This window comes from Mchenga conophoros, linkage group LG2 (assembly GCF_057382185.1).
Source record: "Mchenga conophoros isolate Kocher_MC1m ecotype Shallow Benthic linkage group LG2, M_conophoros_male_GT1.1, whole genome shotgun sequence".
Taxonomy (NCBI): domain Eukaryota; kingdom Metazoa; phylum Chordata; class Actinopteri; order Cichliformes; family Cichlidae; genus Mchenga; species Mchenga conophoros.
Genome location: NC_140527.1, coordinates 806,576 through 826,384, shown reverse-complemented (window position 1 = coordinate 826,384; position 19,809 = coordinate 806,576).

Sequence of the window (19,809 nt, the reverse complement as noted above, 5' to 3'; positions counted from 1 at the left end):
ACCAGCTTTATTTGGTGTGTGTTTCCTGAATAATGATACTGAAAGGACAGAACGCCTTACATTTGATAATTCATATGTGTCATGTATTCACATGTATCTGATAACAGGACTACTGGTCCTGTGGATAACATCATAATAGGAAAATCAGTAAAATCTGTACATTAAAAATCATTTTCAAGCAGTCGTTTACACTGACTTTATCATTTCAGGGGTCAAATTTACACCATTTTTTTTTTAAATCAAGCAGGATTTTTCAGATGCAAATAAACAGATCTGAGAAATTAGACCACTGTAACTGGCAACAGGTGTGTTTGAAACTCAAAACTCCACGTGTTCAATATACGAATAGTAAAATGATTTTATCTCAGACACGCAGCTGGACGCTGATCCGGGTCAGTTGATCTCTGAAATAACTTCTCTGGCTCCTCAGATGTGGCCTCACATCCTCAGATATGTACGAACGCAGTCGTGATACAGCTTCCATTCCTGGATCACGCCATGAAATTCCCTGCTGCTGAGAAATAAACAAACCCAGAATCTCAGTTTCTTTCTTTTCTCTTTTAAACACATAAAACCAGCTCATTGCTTTATGTTGACTTTTAGTTTTTAGCGTTTTCAAGATAATTTTCAACAAAAATGCAACATATTGAGCGTACGTATCTTTACACAGCAAGTCAGGTTCTGACAGATTCAGAATTTCCTTTTGTTTTTTGGTGTTTAAAAACATGAAAATGCTCGTGGTGCTTCATTACTCATTTAATGACAGATAATTTAAGGCGTTCATTGAAGCTGTTTTGTAATTGTGAGGTTATTAAAAGGATAATATTCTGTTTTTTTATGTTCACACGAGCACTTTCCCTCTATTTCTCCTTCTTTGTGTCTTCCTTATAAAATCGTGCATTTCCTTTTTTCAGTGCCACTTCCCTTCCTCTATCCCTCCTCTCTCTCCTGCACTTTTCACATCCACACGTTTTGTAACAGTATGTGACTGCTGAAACAAAGTTAATGAGCAAGTAGAGCTCAGAGAGGTTTTCTTTGGAAAAACACTCTTTTTGGATGTGTCCACTTAGAAAATGAATAAAAACATTGTTTTTTCTCTTTATCTAATAAATGTAACCAAAGCAGAAATATTCCCTGGATACCTGCTTCTTCAGTTGTCAATGGCAAAAGGCCTTCCTTTGTAGAAGGCTTCATCATTTAACCCCGACCAAAGCCAGTACCGCTAACCTCCAGATTAGCATGCATGTTATCTCGCTGAGGACGTTAAATGGACAGACACAGAAATTCAAATTGTGATCTTGGTGTGAGAGATGTTTCCAATCATTCCAAAATAATGCTAAAAACACACTATGGATAATCTGAATGAGTATCTAATATCTAATTTTAAAGAACATAACAAAGTAGAATTGTTATAATGGAGCGGTATCACCAAGCAAAAGCTGTTTCAGAGGCAAATTCACACAATGGTCAGCATAAAAGAAAAGCGGAAATCATGCTATAGCAGGTTTCTGAAGCTCCCTGTCATGCATGCATATCAATACAATGAGAAATATAGAAAATAGGTTCAGTCATATTAGGCCTTCAGATCAGATCTGTCTCTGAAATACAAATTACATTGATAAAAAAGGTAAAAAATAAATAAATAGAGCAGTACCACAGTGCACAACAAAACACAGAGGAGCAGACTGGTAAACAATGTGTTTGTATTTGCCCAGAGCAAACAAAACCCAAGTTGGAATGGGCATTGGCTGAGCCCTTCAGATTCCATTGTATCAAAGGCCATCTGCTGGCATGCACCAGCCTGAAACTCCAACAGAAGACTGGAATTCATTGCTTTAATGCAAAAGTAATGCTTTTGTTGAAAATACGCTTCAAGTAAGAAAAAACTCCTAGGTGTGTCACGTCTTAAGCAGGTTAGCACGATTCAGAAGCGGAACTCCAAATCAAATAAAAAAACAAACAAAATGTATTCATAGGCACATTTAAAAACAACATGGGTTGAGCTGAAGTGTACATATTAGAGATAAATAAGTAAACATACATAGTTATTACTATAAAAGACTCATCATAATTGAAAGCTAGAGAGTACAAATGTTTTTTTAACCGGGTTTTAAAAATGTCGCGTGTTGGTGAAGACCTAATATGAAGGGGCCGACTGTTCCAGAGTTTGGGTGCAGCGATCGCCAAAGCTTGCTCACCTCTGTTTTTGCGTCTAGTTCTGGGTAAAGTGAGAAGCAACTTATCTGCAGACCTGAGGGCTCTACTTGGATTATTTTTTGTTAAAAGGTCAGAGAGATAAGATGGAGCTAATCCATTCAGAGATTTAAAGACAAACAACAGAATCTTGAAGTCAATTCTACGATGTACTGGTAACCAGTGTAAACGTGCCAGGATTGGGGAGATGTGATCAAATTTGCGAGTGCCTGTCAGGAGTCGGGCCGCTGCATTCTGCAGACGCGAGAGTACGGCCTGGTTAATACCAAAATAAAGACTATTGCAGTAGTCAAGCCTAGAAGAGATAAATGCATGAATCACTCTCAAAGTCGGCGGATGACAACATGGTCTTGGATTTTGCAACGGCCATCAGCTGGAAAAAGCTGGTTTTAATAACAGAATTTATTTGTTTCTCAAATGAGAAAGCGCTATCGAGAAACACTCCTAAATCTTTTGCAAACGGAGTTCTGAACTTTTCTAGTGGGCCAAGGTCAACATTAAGGGAAGAACAGGGGTCAGAGGGGCCGGATAGTATGATCTCCGTTTTTTGATCATTTATATGTCAAAAAGTTAACATGAACCATGATTTAATGTCACTGAGACAGTCAAGTAAAACTTTAAAGGAGCCTGCAGAGTTCTTCTTAAGGAGAAAATAGATTTGAGAATCGTCAGTGTGACAGTGGAATGAGAGTTCATGTTTTCTAAAAATATAACCTAGTGCAGGGGTGGGCAATTCCAGGTCTCGAGGGCCGGTGTCCTGCAGGTTTTAGATCTCACCTTAGGTCAACACACCTGAATCACATGATTAGTTCGTTACCAGGCCTCTGGAGAACTTCAGGACATGTTGAGGAGCTAATTTAGCCATTTAAACCAGCTGTGTTGGTTCAAGGACACATCTAAAACCTGCAGGGACACCGGCCCTCGAGGCCTGGAGTTGCCCACCCCGACCTAGTGGGAGCATATACAGGAAAAAAGTATTGGTCCAAGGACAGACCCTTGTGGGACCCCACAGGTGACAGGGGTGGATGTGGAAGAAGAGCCATCAAACAGAAAAACTCCTATCAGTTAGGTCTGAACCAAGTGCAGTACCCTTAATGCCCACACATTTTTCCAATCTTGATAGCAGAATTCCATGATCCACGGTATCAAATGTGTAGAATCATGTCTACATATTTGAAAGGTTTATTCAAAGGCAACATTAATCACATAAGGTTCAACATATCCAGAGGGTAATCCAGAGGGATGGGACGCATAGGGCGCTGGAGATAACAGGTTTCAATTGGGAAACATGAAAGAAACATTGCGACTCTTCATATTCCGAGAAGCTTAAGCTAAGCTGAAACAGGATTTGCCATAGAATCAACCTCACATGGGCCAATGAAAGGACACTTTCCTAGATTTTGTGCGAAGGGGCACATACAGGTAGACACCTAGGCCATTTGGTGGAAGTTGGGACGCTGACCCAGACAGCTCTGTTGAGGAGGAAAGAGCAGTACAAGCAGCAGGCAGATTGGAACAACCTCCACAGCCGCTGGCACCTGCAGATATGATGCAACACAGATAGAACAGAGCGCTCACTCACTGTTGAAGGAAACAGCGGAGGCTGATATCCCAAAGAGGATTCAAACAGGGAAAAGCCGGTGGTGGAGGAGGTCATGAAGTTATGTGCATACTCGATCCAAGCAAGCACTGTGCTCCAGGTAGTTTGGTTGGAAGAGATGACAGCACAGGGCAGCTTCCAACTCCCTATTGGTTTGTTCCATCTTACCATTTGTTTGGGGGTGAAAACCAGAAGTAAGATTAATCTTTGCGCCAAGAATAGAATAGAAATCCCACCAGACCCCGGAAATTAACTGTGGTCCTTGGTTTGAGACAATATCCAAGGGGATGCCTGGAGCTGGAAAACATGGTCGGTCAGGAGCTAAACTTCTGGTGGATGGGCAGGGTCACAAAGTAACTTGCACTTCGAAAAATGGTGATGAGGATGACCATGTTATAGGAAGATTGGGGAAGACCAGTGGTGAAGTCAAGGGCAATGTGGGACCAAGAACAGCCTGGGGTGGAAAGTGATCTGAATTGTCAGCAAGAGGGAACCTGGAAGATTTGTTGAATGCACAGATGATGCAGGCAGACAGATATTCAGGAACATCTTTCATTAATGATGGCCACCAGAGCCTCCTTTGTGGAAGGTTACGTGTTCCATTTATACCCAGGTGACATGTGAATTTGGCTGTATGGGCCCAGTGAATTACATGGGAAACAAAAAAGGAGCCAGCCCCTAAGGGAGATGATGAGGGATGAATGATCCCAGCAGCCAGTGAGTCAGTTACACATCTTTCCATGGGCTCCCACTCTGGTCTGGACAGATTGTAGAGCTGGCCAGTCGGCATGGGATTCCAGGAAGGAGATCCATGGCGCAATCATAGGATCTATGTGGAGGGAGAGAGAGAGTCCTTTCTGAAAACTGGGGCCAGATCATGGTATACTGGGAGAACTACAGACAGAGACAAGGAGTGGGGGGTTGGCTCCCTGAGCAGGTGAAGCAGACCTTAAACATGACTGATGACATATAGTACTCCAACTTGTTACTGTATTTTGTTCCCAGTCAGTGTTCGTGTTGTGAAGTCTATTGCGTACAAGAACCAGTGGATTTCAAGAGGCCTCAATCACAAAGAACCTAATCTCATCTACATGATTTCCTGACCGAGTAAAAGAGAGAGAGGTTGGGTTTTGTGAGTAGCTTAGGTCCGTTGAGTGCGGAAACCTGCAGTGGCTTTAGAGGAGGTACCAGGGGTATGCTTAGCTGATGGATGGAAGACAATTCTAAGGAGCTTTGCTCTGCCCCGGATTCCAGTAGTGTCTGTAGATTGTGAGTGCCTGAGTTGACTGTGATTCTAGTGGGTCACCATCGCATTAATCTAGCTAAGTGTAAACAGCAGTAAATACTAAATATTCAATGTTGTTGTGCAGCACGCAGGACAGATGTTCTTCGAAGTAGCAGCCAAGAAAGGTGTAATTTGCGTCTACGAGCAGTGAACACCCGTGTGCATACCTGTGTGGATCAGCGCGCTTGTATTCCAAAGGTTTCTCCATGTAACGATCTGCTAGGGAGTGTGGGGGGGCCACAGCCCCGTCCTCCAGGGTGTGAAGCAGGTATGGAGGAGATCAAAACTCCAGACATCCAGAGGCCCCCAGAACACAAGAAACCATGGAAGACCAACAGAGGGGCAGCCGCGCCACTGTTCCAGTAAGAGCTGAGGAGAGTCCCAGATGAGGGTTCACTCAGCAGCCGCGGAGCAGAAGCCAGGGGGAGTTGCAGTGATGCGCCTGTGAGCTCCGCCAGCCGCCAGCTGTGCCTGAGTGACCGAGCCCCAGGCCGAGAGGCTGGGGGCACCCCACCCCCGAAGGGGCCCGAGCGAGCCCCAGGCTCCAGGCCCCGATAAGCGGCCGCCAAGGAGTGAGCCGGTGTGTACCTGGACGCCCACCCCCAGACACAAAGAACCACCAATGCACTGACACCTGAGGGAGTCCGCCACCGGCAGGGGAAGTGGTGGTAGGTGAAGATAGGCCTCCAAACCTTGGAGGGCCTGAGGTGTCCCCAGAGAGGTGGCGTCTGATACCCAACCTGACATATAGACACAGACATACAGGCACACACAGACACAAACATCCATTCCCACCCTCATGCTCTCATATGCACTCACTCCACACTCAACCAACGTGGAGACAGACATAAAGAGACGCTGTACACATGATCACACTCCCCAAGCGTACTCTACAAACCGGGTCTAGGTACCCTTGCTCCTGGAGGGGGGAACTGCACCCAGACCCAGGTGGTGTTACCCTTTTCCCTGCGGTGGGGAGAGGCAGACCACCCCGACTCCGTAGCAGCAGGGAGGCCCCACACTCCAGACCGCAGTTGGACGGCCAACTCCACCTAGCCCTCCCGCTCCAGCAGGCCGCAGAGAATGGGGGTGGGAGGGGGACCGGAGGGTGTGTTCCAACTACAGGGGGATCACACTCCTCAGCCTCCCTGGGAAAGTCTATGCCAGGGTGCTGGAAAGGAGAGTTCGTCCGCTAGTCGAACCTCGGATACAGAAGGAACAATGCGGTTTTTGTCCTGGTCGTGGAACACTGGACCAGCTCTTTATCCTCTCGAGGATACTTGAGGGTGCATGGGAGTTTGCCCAACCAGTCTACATGTGTTTTGTGGACTTGGAGAAGGCATTCGACCGTGTCCCTTGGGGTGTCCTGTGGGAGGTGTTGCGGGAGTATGGGGTGACTGGCCCATTGCTACGGGCCATTCGATCCCTATACAACCGTTGCAAGAGCTTGGTTCACATTGCCGGCAATAAGTCGGACTCGTTCCCGGTGGGTGATGGGCTCCGCCAGGGCTGCCCTTTGTCTCCGGTTCTGTTCATAATTTTTATGGACAGGATTTCTAGGCGCAGCCAAGTGGCGGAGGGCTTTCTCTTTGGTGGCCTCAGAATCTCATCTCTGATGTTTGCGGATGATGTGGTTCTGTTGGCTTCATCGGGTGAGGGCCTCCAGCTCGCACTGGAACGGTTCGCAGCCGAGTGTGAAGCAGCGGGAATGAGGATCAGCACCTCCAAATCTGAGGCCATGGTTTTCAGCTGGAAAAGGGTGGAGTGCCCACTCCGGGTCGGGGATGAGTTCCTGCCCCAAGTGGAGGAGTTCAAGTATCTCGGGGTCTTGTTCGCGAGTGATGGGAGAAGGGAGCCGGAGATTGACAGATGGATTGGGGCTGCAGCTGCAGTAATGCGGACGCTGCACCGGTCCGTCGTGGTGAAGAGGGAGCTGAGTGTAAAAGCGAAGCTCTCAATTTACCGGTCGATCTACGTCCCTACCCTCACCTATGGCCACGAGCTGTGGGTAGTGACCGAAAGAACGAGATCGCGGATACAAGCGGCAGAAATGAGCTTCCTCCTAAGGGTGGCTGGCCTCTCCCTTAGAGATAGGGTTAGAAGTTCGGCCATCCGGGAGGGGCTCAGAGTAGAGCAGCTGCTGCTCCACATCGAAAGGAGCCAGCTGAGGTGGTTCGGGCATCTGACAAGGATGCCCCCTGGGCGCCTCCTGGGTGAGGTGTTCCAGGCATGTCCCACCGGGAGGAGGCCCCGGGGCAGACCCAGGACACGCTGGAGAGATTATATCTCTCGGCTGGCCTGGGAACGCCTTGGTATTCCCCCGGATAAGCTGGAGGAGGTGGCTGGGGAGAGGGAGGTCTGGGCCTCTTTGCTTAGGCTGCTGCCCCCGCGACCCGGCCTCGGATAAAGCGGATGAAGATGGATGGATGGATGGATGCTTAGCTGTGTCTCTAATCAAACCTTTGTTTTTGACTGCAAAATATCTTTAAGGTCATCTGCTATAAAAACCCAGGCCAGGAAAATCGCCTTCATGTTTTTCTGTTTTATCCTCAGTTACTTTGACACAAAGGCCTCTGCTGTGATGAAGTCTCACAAGTGTCAGCTTTCTTTTTATAGATATAAAAATATAAATATGTACTCATAAGTGATCAGAATTATAATATTTCCTTGAAGCAACTGTTGTTGTGATTTGGAGCTACATCAATAAAACTGAATAGGATCGAACTGATGCATCAGTTCACTGCACTTGTGGGCATTTGACTTTTCGGTTAGGTTGCTTTTGCTTGGAATAGTTTTTCTGCTATTAGCAGAGAAGGGTTTACTTTCTCCCCACAAGCTTGTGGGGATAGGTTAATTGGATAATCCAAATTGCCACTAGGTGTGAATGTGCGAGTGAACGCGAGTGCGAATGGTTGTCTGTCCCTGTATGTTGGCCCTGCGACAGACTGGCGACCTGTCCAGGGTGCACCCCGCCTCTCGCCCTATAACAGCTGGGATAGGCTCCAGCGCCCTGATAAGGATAAGGATAAGCGGAAGCAGATGGATAGATGGATAGGTTTACTTTCTGTGAAATGCCAATATTTATTTTGCTCTATGTTGCTCGTGAATTCCAAGTGGTCAAAAAAATCTACACACTACTGGCAGTGTTATTTTTGTACAGAGAGAAAAGGGGGGAGCAGGGAAACCTTGCATTGCTGGTTTGACATGATAGGATGTGATGCCTCCAACCATAGGTATAGGGGTAGGAGGGAGGGGTGAAGGAAGGTAAAGGATGGTAGAGGAGACAGGAGGGATCACAAAACCCAGTCATCACAGTCAGGAGATGTCAGAGCACATTGTGGCTACCATGACAGACAGACTGTACCTATCACACACCTACTCACCTTTAGTGCTGGTGTGTGTTTACAATATTACAAAGCAGGGATGGGGGTTGATGAGTGATCTGAAAGTGATTCTGGCAGCTCTGGCCTGGTGTGTCTAGGCAAGTGTCTTGAAATGTATATGTCAGTGTGGTTATGTGTGCTTGGGTATTAGTGTGGTGCCGTATGTGTGCCTGTACTGTTAAACATATGTATAAATGTCTGCTGGTCCCTACTGCAGACAGCTGTTCTCTGCATGAAGAGGTAAACGTGAGCTGACAGAGTTCTTCTGACAAACTGATATGTGGTCAGAGCTCAGGCATATATCTGTCTGAAATGTTTAAGGTACATTGTTGGGCTAGTCTTTGTGGCTGGCATTTCTGATGCTCAACATGACATTTTACACCACATCGATATTTTCTCTTTTCGGTGTCCATAGAGCAAAATCAGTACGACTCTTATATAAGTCATCTTCAGTCACCAGCAGTGTTCACATATTTTACTCAGGTGCTGTGTGTAAGACAAGTTATATATAGTTTATTTAACTGGTATTAAAGTCTTCATATTACACCATTTTAGATATATCAATGTGGTATACAGTGGGGCAAAAAAGTATTTAGTCAGCCACCGATTGTGCAAGTTCCCCCACTTAAAATGATGACAGAGGTCAGTAATTTGCACCAGAGGTACACTTCAACTGTGAGAGACAGAATGTGAAAAAAAAAGAATTTATACGTAAATTAGGGTGGAAAATAAGTATTTGGTCACCTCAAACAAGGAAAATCTCTGGCTCTCACAGACCTGTAACGTCTTCTGTAAGAAGCTTTTCTGTCCCCCACTCGTTACCTGTATGAATGGCACCTGTTTGAACTCATCATCTGTATAAAAGACACCTGTCCACAGCCTCAAACAATCAGACTCCAAACTCCGCCATGGCCAAGACCAAAGAGCTTTCGAAGGACACCAGGAAAAGTATTGTAGACCTGCACCAGACTGGGAAGAGTGAATCTACAATAGGCAAGCAGCTTGGTGTGAAAAAATCAACTGTGGGAGCAATCATCAGAAAGTGGAAGACATACAAGACCACTGATAGTCTCCCTCGATCTGGGGCTCCACGCAAGATCTCATCCGTGTTGCTCGGCGACAGCCCCAAAACATCACTGCTCTCGAGAAGATCTGCATGGAGGAATGGGCCAAAATACCAGCTACTGTGTGTGCAAACCTGGTAAAGACCTATAGTAAACGTTTGACCTCTGTTATTGCCAACAAAGGTTATGTTACAAAGTATTGAGTTGTATTTTTGTTATTGACCAAATACTTATTTTCCACCCTGATTTACGAATAAATTCTTTACAAATCCTACCATGTGGATTCATGGATTTTTTTTTCACATTCTGTCTCTCACAGTTGAAGTGTACCTCTGGTGCAAATTACTGACCTCTGTCATTATTTTAGGTGGGGGAACTTGCACAATCGGTGGCTGACTAAATACTTTTTTGCCCCACTGTATATATTCATACACAATGTAAGAGACCACAGTCAAGAAAATCAAAATAAGACGTGAGCTGAATAACAACTATAAGTGAACCACAAGACACCTTAATTTAACCAAAGGAAAAGAAACAGGAGGATGAGACAGAAGGAAACACCGGGGACTAAATAAACCTCTGCAGCCACAAACTAGGCCCAGAACTGAAGACTCAAAATACTAACGAAAAACCCCAAAAATCTAAGAGAAAAGAAACCCCGAGCAGCAAAGTAGAGGGGTCCTAGAAAATAAACACGGGACAGACCTAGGATCATGACACGGTGATGTCATATGAAGTGGCACCTTTCATCAGTGGCAACACTAGCTCTAGCTTCATAGGGCACACATCCAAACAATATATGTCAGCCATCCATTATTATCTTGGTTCAAAATCCTGCACACACTGACGTTGGCTGATCATTTCTATGTGGAAATTCCTCTCTGTACTCCAGTTTCCTCCCAGTCAATGAAATGTGCATGTTAAGTTAACTAATGATTGAAAATTGGTCATGTATGAGTCAGATACAGAGGTAGATAAAGTACTTGACATGTATATGGTAAAGCAGGGATGTCAAATTTCTTTTACATCACAGGCCTCACATAACCCACTTTGGTCAAATGTAGGCTGGACCCATCAAACGCCTCCTTCTGTCAGCGTATAGAAAAGTAAGTGTACATTTAATCAATGAGATATCTTGATATATGAAAAAGAAGCACATTTTCAACAGTGTCTTATTTTCCTCTGCATGACAAAAAAAATCCATCTATAGTGTATGAAAATAATCCATTAGCATGACTATTTGGGCTTAAATATTTAATTTTTACAATTTCATTATAGTACGTATGGCCATTGGGAAGGTCTTTATCAGGTCAATAAACTTTAACACTTGTGAAAATACAATTATGTCTAGCATTTATGCCCAAAGTCATCATTTACTGGTGTTTCTATTGATTACTTTCTTAGGAATTGGTCAGGTCAATTTTGGCCCTTAGGCACTATTTTTGTCACCACTTGCATATGTGAAACTGTCATTAAAATGTGAATTCATATATATCTAGTGAGGCAGCAAACAGACAACAGATGCTCAATCATTTGGGATGGATTCAGAGTACAGCTGCTTCTCCTCCACAGTTGCACTGGTATATTCAATTTAGTCTTATTTATATAGCACCAAATCACAACAACAGTCACCTCAAGGAGCTTTATATTGTACAGTAGATCGTACAATAATACATACAAAGAAAAACCCAACAATCATATGAGCCCCTATGAGCAAGCACTTTGGCGACAGTGGGAAGGAAAAACTCCCTTTTAACAGGAAGAAACCTCCAGCAGAACCAGGCTCAAGGAGGGGCGGGGCCATCTGCTGTGATTGGTTGGGGTGAGAGAAGGAAGACAGGATAAAGATATGCTGTGGAAGAGAGACAGAGGTTAATAACAAGTACGATTCAGTGCAGAGAGGTCTATTAACACATAGTGAGTGAAGAAGAAACACCCAGTGCATCATGGGAATCCCCGGCAGTCTACACCTATTGCAGCATAACTAAAGGAGGATCCAGGGTCATCTGGTCCAGCCCTAACTATATGCTTTTGCAACAGTTAGGCCGAGCCAATTTATAGTTATATCAATTGGCTTGTTTTGCACTTTGCACACTGTGCTGCTGCTCATCTTGGCCAGGACATCCTTGTAAAAGAGATTTTCTGATATCAATGGATATATATATATCCTGGTTAAATAAAGATTAACAACATTGCGAAGACCCTTGTGAGTTACATAGACGTCGACAACCAACGTGAAGCAAGTTGGCTTAGGAACATCTGCATGTCGCCCAAAAGAATGAGAGCAGGCATCATGGAAAGGCAGGTCTAAACACTTCTTCATAGACTGCTGACTAATTTCATTAACTGTCTTGATACATACTCAATCATCCAGTTAAGGAAATCCTAAAAAGTTGATTCTGTTCCTCTGGACGTAGCGTTTTCAGGCACTCATCCAGGTGACTTCTTTCTTCAGTCTCAGCTGACTGCAGGTTCCCAACATTATAAACAGTACATCTGCATAATGACTGAAACTAGCACCACTGGCCAACAATGGACTCTGAAGTCAGTTCTTTGATCATTACTTTTTAGCCCTCTAGTGATGGGATTTCCGGCTCTTTTTAGAGAACCGGCTCTTTTAGCTCCGAACTGGCTCTTTAGGTTGTTTTGTTGATTTAATTAATTTATTATTAACAACAATATAAAATTATGCACAAAAGGAATTACTAATGTAAAAAAAAGTGGTTTTATTTATATATGTTTATATATAAATATATGTGGTGGCCCTTAGAGACAAAACACGTACAAACTCCAAAGCACATTTTGTCATGGTCCTGGGTCGGTGACCCAGCGCTTTTAGTTTGTTATCATTTTCTAGATGATGATTGTTTAAGTTCTGTGTTATTTTCGATCTGCCTCTGAGTCTGCGTCTGTATCTGTCTGTCTATGGTGTCTCCCCATCTGTTTGTGAATCTGTCTGTTTAGTTCAATGTCTTGTCTGGTTCCATGTATCTGAGTTTCCTGTTTTATTGTGAAGGTCCGTGTCGTATGTGAGTGTGATCAGTTTACGTTTCCCCTGTCCCGTCAGCCCAGATTCCTCCCAGCTGTGTTGCCCTCCTGTCTCTCATCCCCTGATTACTGGTGTGTGTATTTAAGCCCTGTGTGTTCTCCTGCCTGTTGCCGGTTCGTCTGTGTAACTCCGCGTCAGTCTGTGTTCCTCGGTGTCCTGCTCGTCTATCTGCCTCTCTTCCCTTTTTGTCTCATCTCAGAAAAAGTCATTTAGCTTTCCCAGTTCAGGTCTTTAGTTTTGTCTTCCCTCTTGCCTGTTTTGCCTTCTCACCACTGTGTAAATAAACTCACCGGCATCTCATCCACTGCCTGCATCTTGGGTCCTTCTTCTACTCCACACGGCTCGCCTCGGCAGCCGTGACACATTTCTAGCGTTAACTGAACTTCCAAAACAGAGCTACCTGTTAGGAGAACTTACACGGATGGATTTAGTAGATGGATCCTCAAAACATGCAGCTCAATAGCGTGGAATCAACAGATTCAGTTTGCACCAACACGTTACCACTTATGACAGCGACAATACTCCGACACCAGACGTCTGTGACTCAGCTCCATAAAAGCGCTCACTGATGACGTCCGATGCGCCGCAGGTGTGCCGGAATGCCATCAAGCCCCGCCCCGCCTACCCTATGCCAAAAAGGGAAACAAAACCCAAAAACAACAATACAACTACCCACCACCTCCTAACAGTATCCCCCCTCAAGGGACGCCTCCCGGCGGTCCTCCAGGCTTGTCAGGATGCCTCCTGTAAAAATCCGCAATAAGACTCGGGTCCACAATAAAAGCCCCAGGGACCCAGGAGCGCTCCTCCAGGCCATACCCGTCCCAGTCCACCAGGAACTGGAAACCACAGCCACGATGGCGCACATCCAGCAGCCGCCGGACCGAGTAGACAGGGCCGCCGTCCACAACCCGGGCAGGCGGAGGAGGTTCCAAGGGTGGACACAGTGGGCTGAGAGAGACAGGCTTGAGTTGAGACACATGAAACGTGGGATGAACCTTCATGGAGGCCGGCAGTGGCAGCCTCACAGAAACAGGATTGATGATGCGTTGGATGGTGAAAGGACCCAGGAAGCGAGGAGAAAGCTTTCGGGACACGCACTACAGAGGAACATTTGCAGAGGACAGCCAAACCTGTTGGCCCACGGTGTATTGAGGCACGGGCGTTCTCCTCCGATCAGCAGGACGGCGAGTCTGAGTTGCGGTCCGGAGCAGCGCTGCCTTAGTTTGGCGCCAGATCCTCCGACTGCGACGTAAATGGTCCTGCACCGCCGGAACCGCAATCTCCGCCTCCTGAGAAGGAAACAATGGCAGCTGATATCCAAGACATACCTCAAACGGAGAAAAACCAGTAGCTGCCGAGGTGAGGGAGTTATAAGCATATTCAATCCAGGCAAGATGACCACTCCAGGAAACGGGGTCAGAGGAGGCCACGCAGCGCAAGGCGGACTCCAGCTGCTGATTAGCCCTTTCAGTCTGTCCATTAGACTGCGGGTGATAGCCCGAGGAAAGGCTCCCCCCCACCCCCAAAGCAGTACAAAAAGCCTTCCACACCCGAGAAACAAACTGAGGCCCCCTGTCAGACACAATGTCCAAAGGAATCCCATGTAAACGAAAAACGTGATCAACGAGCAAGCGAGCAGTTTCGAGGGCAGAAGGGAGCTTAGCTAGAGGGACAAAATGCGCCGCCTTGGAGAACCTGTCAACAATGGTGAGAATAACCGAATGATTAGCGGAACGCGGTAACCCGGTAACAAAGTCAACTGCAATATGTGACCAAGGCCGACCTGGGACAGGCAGGGGGTGTAGCAGCCCGGGAGGGGCCAGGTGATGGCTCTTATTGCGAGCACAGGTGTCGCAGGCTAACACATATTCGCGGGCGTCACTATCCAAAGCGGGCCACCAAAAAGAGCGCCTCAACAGGGAAACCGTATGACGCACACCGGGGTGACAGGCGAAGCGAGAAGCGTGTACCCAGTGCAAGACGCGCGCGTGCACGGCCGACGGAACAAACAGCTTTCCAGGCGGGCCCGAACCGGAGTCCGGGTCCTGCCGCTGCGCAGGGCGCACCGGGCTCTCGATCTCCCACGTAACGGCCCCCACCACGCAGGACGAGGGGATGATAGTAGCCACCCCATTAGACTCAGATGCGGGAGAAAATTGACGGGACAAAGCGTCAGGCTTAGCATTGCGGGAACCAGGTCGAAAAGAGATAGTAAAATGGAACCGGCTAAAAAGGGTTAGCGCTGCGATAACACGGCTCCCGCACCCGCATCAGAAGCATCCACCTCCACAACAAACTGTCTGGAACCATCGGGGTGGACGAGAATGGGCGCGGAGCAAAACAACTCCTTCAACCGAGGAAATGCCTGCTCGGCCTCAGGCGACCAACTGAAAACTCGAGCCGGGGACGTCAGCCGGGTAAGTGGAAGAGTGATCTGACTGTAGTTCCTAATAAACCGGCGATAAAAATTAGCAAACCCCAGAAACCTCTGCAAGTGTTTGCACGAGGAAGGAGTCGGCCAATCAGCGATCACTCTGATTTTACTAACTTGCCCCTTAGCAAGGACATAGCCCAGGAACGACACAGAACTAGCATGAAACTCACACTTTTCTGCTTTCACAAAAAGTTTGTTTTCCAGAAGCCGCTGCAAAACGCTGCGCACCTGCTGAACATGGTCCTCAAAAGACCGTGAAAAAACAAGAATGTCATCCAAGTAAACGAACACACACCGATTCAAAAAGTCCCGTAGCACATCATTAATCAATGCTTGAAACACCGCTGGCGCATTCGTCAGACCGAAAGGCATTACCAGATATTCATAATGTCCACGCGGAGTGTTAAAGGCCGTTTTCCACTCGTCTCCCTGCCGTATGTGCACCAGATGGTACGCATTGCGAAGGTCCAGCTTCGTGAAGATGACCGCGTCCTGTAAAGGTTCAAAAGCAGAAGAGATCAGAGGAAGAGGGTATTTGTTCTTCACAGTTATGTCATTAAGACCCCAAAAATCAATGCAGAGTCGGAGAGATCCATCTTTCTTGTCCACAAAGAAAAAACCCGCCGCCAATGGCGAAGACGACGGACGAATCAAGCCCGAATCAAGTACAAATACAGGCCATTTACCATTTACCATTTGTTCATAAGCAAACGGATATTAAGCAGGCCGAAGTTGACGGAAGTACTGTCGGACTGGATGAGAGTGTTGGCCGACCTAGGCAGGTTAGCCAAAAAATTGTGGTCAACAGACCTGCCGGGGTTCCGTTGAGAGCGACCAGAGGTGGACCAGAAGGACTGAATTGGCTTGGAATTATCCTGATGGAAATACCGACGGGAGCCCCGATGTACGTACTTTCGGTGTGGGAGGAAGGCAATGTCCGTGTGGAGATGAAGAGCAACCAGCGGTGGAGCAGCCAGGGAGAAGCGGAGCCGGAGGAGCTCATCGGCTGTATACTGATGGAGCCCAGTGCCAAGTCGGTAGATCAATGACATAAAGATCCAGACCCATACAGACAGTGCATAGATCCTGAGAGGCCACATCACGGACAGGAACAACCGGACAGAGACACCGGTGGTCCGTAGAGACAGGAACAGGACAGGAATCCAGCAGCGACAGAGATAGCGGTGAGTAGCGGCAGCAAGTAGCGGAAGCAAGTCGCGCCAGCGTTCACTCAACCGGACATCGGAAAAATTGAAATAAACTATTTACATTTTCAGCTTTTTCCTTTTAAACTAATTTAAAGTGAAACAACACAAAACGCTACAAACCACAACACAATTAAATATAAATTAAAATACGAAAACAAAAAGAAGATGCATGTTCTCTGTCATATGGGCCTGCATGAATAAACTTTCTGAATCCTTTATCATCTGCAACTGAAAATAGTTGTGGATGATTACTATACCTTTCTAATGTGACGTTGTTGTCCCTGGCTCTCTCTCTCTCTCTCCCTCCCGCTCTGTTCCTGTGCTATTGAGTGTAACTACTGCCCCTCCCCCCCTCTGCTCAGCGCAAAGCCAGTGTTGCCAACTTAGTGACTTTGTCGCTATATTTAGCGAGTTTTCAGACCCCTTAGCAACTTTTTTTCTAAAAACAACAAGCAGCGGGTGCTGTAACGCAGTCAGTTCTTCTTTTACTCTTTATTCTTATGCTGTTTTGTGGATCACAAGGTTTAAAACTACTTATAAACACACACAAAGTAACTCCACCAGAGTGCCAATTTTGGGTCACTTTTGCCGGTCCAAGCCCGGGTAAAGGAGCAGGGTTGGAATTGCGACATTATAAAAAAACAATAATTGCTAAAGGAAATTTAATTTGTAGTTCTAAATTAACTCTAAATGCATTTAGGACGTTTTTTACTCACTTTATGTCTCTTCCACGATGTTATTTCTCTCTCCAACAACTTAGGTTACAATTAGATTAGCATGACCAATTATGCAAATTAGGCGATGACGTCATTTAGCGACTTTTAGGACAACCAATAGCGATTTTCCTTACTGAGGAGTGGGCAACACTGCGCAAAGCACAAGGCCCGCGTGCGGAGTGACGCGGAAAAAAGTGCGAGAGAGAGAGAGAGAGAGAGAGAGAGAGAAAGAAAAAAAAGCCCACGGCTCGCGATGAGGAGCCGGCTCGCGTCGTTCACTTCAAATATCCGGCTCTAAGAGCCGTTTCGTTCACGACCGACACATCACTATAGCCCACTATCCAACAGCTAAATAAACATATTAATGGCATGGCTTCATATCCTTCATCCGAAAGGAACAAACAAAAAGGCAGGTGAAAAAAAAAAGGGGGGGGGGGGGGAAGGCATTCCCATCTGTCTGAAACAATTTGTTTATGATTACAAACAATTGAAGCAGCATAGATGTGTCAAATGTCACTATTAGCAGTCTTTGATTCCATTCAGAGTTTGTGTAAACAGAACTAACTTATCTGTTTTCAGTCTGCTGCTCTGGACTTAAATGATCTGATTCATAAGGGAAACATGCCAGGAACATAGCCCACCACCCACAGGAGGTGTCATAGAGGTCGGGTGCAATGTGTGTTGGGTGACAGTCAGGTTTAGAGGCCCTGGCGGTCCGCAGCAATCAAGACTTGCTTTCAGGACATGGAACATTGCCTTTCCAATCCATTATTATCCAATCCATTATTTCTGGTCAGGAAGAAGCCTGCAACAGTCCATGAGGTTGAGAGATACCGGCTAGATATAGTTGGCATCACCTCAACACACAGCTTGGACTCAGGAACCAGCTTTCGGAGAGGGGCTGGATTCTGTTTCCGTTTGGAGTTCCCCTTGGTGATAGGCCTGAAAGTGACTCTGACAAACCTTCAGGCCACTCAGGAGGGCGAAGCAGTGATTTCATACTTGCTGAACCTGTAATCTGGAACATAACCTGCTTCAGAGCTGGATAAGTTCCCCTCGTAAGAAGTGAACCATCTTTGTAATACAAAAAGCAGGATGAGAAAGTAGTGTCATCTTTACTTAAAAGGACAATAAAACACTTGTGTCATTATAATAAATGACTGATTACAGTAATTGCAATTTCAATATTGATATTGATATTAAGTATTTGGGAATCAGTTTGGTTATAAGAATGCAACACTAGTAATTAGGTTAATGTAAGCTCTGTGGTCTCATCCAAAGGTATAGCTCTTAAGTAGACACAGTGGTATGCATTCTGCTTTTCTATGCAGATTAACTGCATGGGTTAATCTGCATAGAAATCTGCATTGGCTTCCCTTGAAGCCGAGGAACTCCACTGCCATGGTTTGAATCATATGTATCAGAAATGGAGAGTCCTCTTCACACACTGAGGTTAATTATGGAGTTCCACAGGGTTCAGTGCTAGGACCAATTCTGTTTACATTGTACATGCTTCCCTTAGGCAGTATGCAGATGATAATCAACTTTATCTATCCATGAAGCAGATAACACACACCAATTAGTTAAATTGGTGTGTGTCCAACTCCAAACTGTGTGTCTTAAAGGCCTGGATGGCTGCTAATTTTCTTCTTCTAAATTCAGATCAAACTGAGGTTATTGTACTCGGCCCTGAAAATCTTAGAAATATGGTATCTAAGCAGATTCTTACTCTGGATGGCATTACCTTGGTCTCCAGTAACGCTGTGAGGAACCTTGGAGTCATTTTTGACCACGACATGTCCTTCAACGCACATATTAAACAGATATGTAAGACTGCTTTCTTCCATTTGCGCAACATCTCTAAAGTTAGAAATATCCTGTCTCAGAGTGACGCTGAAAAACTAGTTCATGCATTTATTACTGTAATTCAGGAAGTCTTAAAAACTCCCTGGAAAGCCTTTATTTGATCGAAAATGCTGCAGCAAGATTCCTGACAGGGACTAGAAAGAGAAAGCAGATTTCTTCTATATTGGCTTAATCCAGTTTCCTTCTCACATACAAGGTCATGAATATTCAAGCTCCATCTTATCTTAAAGACCTTCTACTAACATATCACCCCAAAAAGTAATTTGCTGTTTTCTTCTTGGTGATACATTGGATATTTAAAAGTAATATTAAAAGTAGTATGGGAGGCAGAGCCTTCAGCTTTCAAACCAACTGGGTGACACAAAGTGTCATGTCAGATGGCTGCGCCTTCATGAGCCTGATCCTACTTGAGGTTTCTTCCTGTTAAAAGGGAGTTTTTCCTTTCTCATATGGGGTTGTCTGATTATTGGGGTTTCTCTGTATTATCATGGGGTCTTTAGCTTACAATATGAAGTGCCTTGAGGTCGTTGTTGTGATTTGGTGTTACATAAACAGGAGTGATGCATTTACACCTGAGAAAGAGTGGACTCTGGCAGTCCTACACATGGATTGCACAAACCTTTAGCAACAATAGTGGCTGTAGTTTAACACTTTTTCTCACTTGCTAAAAGTTGCCCTTGATTGTTAAAGTCAATGACCTACACATAAAAACACAAAGATTTGGATGTTTAGAGTTTAGATGTATGTTGCTACAGGACCGAGCATCTTTGAGTTTTGCTATTATTTGGTATCTAGAGTTTCAGATCATGAGACTTGATCCAAGTGTCTCTAACTGAATTGTTAGTGCTGGCTTTTTAGGACTCAGTGTTACCAAGAGACCTCAGGAACCGTGAGCATGCACAGAGCACAAATGGGCCCAGAGTTAGATTTCATAAAAACCAACAAATACTCAGGCATAACAACCATTTTTTAAACACATTATACTTG